We start from the raw sequence: 1822 nt of genomic DNA on the forward strand, positions 1-1822 counted from the left end.
TCAGATACCGGTACTACACAGCGCTCTGCAGAGTATTATCACGCTGCAGACCATACAGTGATCATACAGTGTTCAGATACCAGTACTACACAGCGCTCTGCAGAGTATTATCACGCTGCAGACTATACAGTGATCATACAGTGGTCAGATACCAGTACTACACAGCACTCTGCAGAGTATTATCACGCTGCAGACTATACAGTGATCATATAGTGGTCAGATACCAGTACTACACAGCGCTCTGCAGAGTATTACCACCCTGCAGACCATACAGTGATCATATAGTGGTCAGATACCAGTAGTACACAGCACTCTGCTGAGTATTATCACGCTACAGACTATACAGTGATCATATAGTGGTCAGATACCAGTACTACACAGCGCTCTGCAGAGTATTATCACCCTACAGACTATACAGTGATCATATAATGGTCAGATACCAGTACTACACAGCGCTCTGCAGAGTATTATCACCCTGCAGACTATACAGTGATCATATAATGGTCAGATACCAGTACTACACAGCGCTCTGCAGAGTATTATCACCCTGCAGACTATATAGTGATCATACAGTGGTCAGATACCGGTACTACACAGCACTCTGCAGAGTATTATCACCCTGCAGACTATACAGTGATCATATAGTGGTCAGATACCAGTACTACACAGCGCTCTGCAGAGTATTATCACGCTGCAGACCATACAGTGATCATATAGTGGTCAGATACCTGTACTACACAGCGCTCTGCAGAGTATTATCACCCTGCAGACCATACAGTGATCATATAGTGGTCAGATACCGGTACTACACAGCGCTCTGCAGAGTATTATCACCCTGCAGACCATACAGTGATCATATAGTGGTCAGATACCTGTACTACACAGCGCTCTGCAGAGTATTATCACCCTGCAGACCATACAGTGATCATATAGTGGTCAGATACCAGTACTACACAGCGCTCTGCAGAGTATTATCACCCTGCAGACTATACAGTGATCATATAGTGGTCAGATACCAGTACTACACAGCGCTCTGCAGAGTATTATAACACTGCAGACCATACAGTGATCATATAGTGGTCAGATACCAGTTGTACACAGCGCTCTGCAGAGTATTATCACCCTGCAGACTATACAGTGATCATATAGTGGTCAGATACCAGTACTACACAGCGCTCTGCAGAGTATTATCACCCTGCAGACCATACAGTGATCATATAGTGGTCAGATACCAGTTGTACACAGCGCTCTGCAGAGTATTATCATCCTGCAGACCATACAGTGATCATATAAAGGTCAGATACCAGTTGTACACAGCGCTCTGCAGAGTATTATCACCCTGCAGACCATACAGTGATCATATAGTGGTCAGACACCAGTACTACACAGCGCTCTGCAGAGTATTATCACCCTGCAGACTATACAGTGATCATATAGTAGTCAGATACCAGTACTACACAGCGCTCTGCAGAGTATTATCACGCTGCAGACTATATAGTGATCATATAGTGGTCAGATACCAGTACTACACAGCGCTCTGCAGAGTATTATCACCCTGCAGACTATACAGTGATCATATAGTAGTCAGATACCAGTACTACACAGCGCTCTGCAGAGTATTATCACGCTGCAGACTATACAGTGATCATATAGTGGTCAGATACCAGTACTACACAGCGCTCTGCAGAGTATTATCACCCTGCAGACTATACAGTGATCATATTGTGGTCAGATACCAGGACTACACAGCACTCTGCAGAGTATTATCACCCTGCAGACCATACAGTGATCATATTGTGGTCAGATACCAGTACTACACAGC

This window comes from Rhinoderma darwinii, unplaced genomic scaffold, assembly GCF_050947455.1.
Source record: "Rhinoderma darwinii isolate aRhiDar2 unplaced genomic scaffold, aRhiDar2.hap1 Scaffold_783, whole genome shotgun sequence".
NCBI classification, from domain to species: Eukaryota; Metazoa; Chordata; class Amphibia; order Anura; family Rhinodermatidae; genus Rhinoderma; species Rhinoderma darwinii.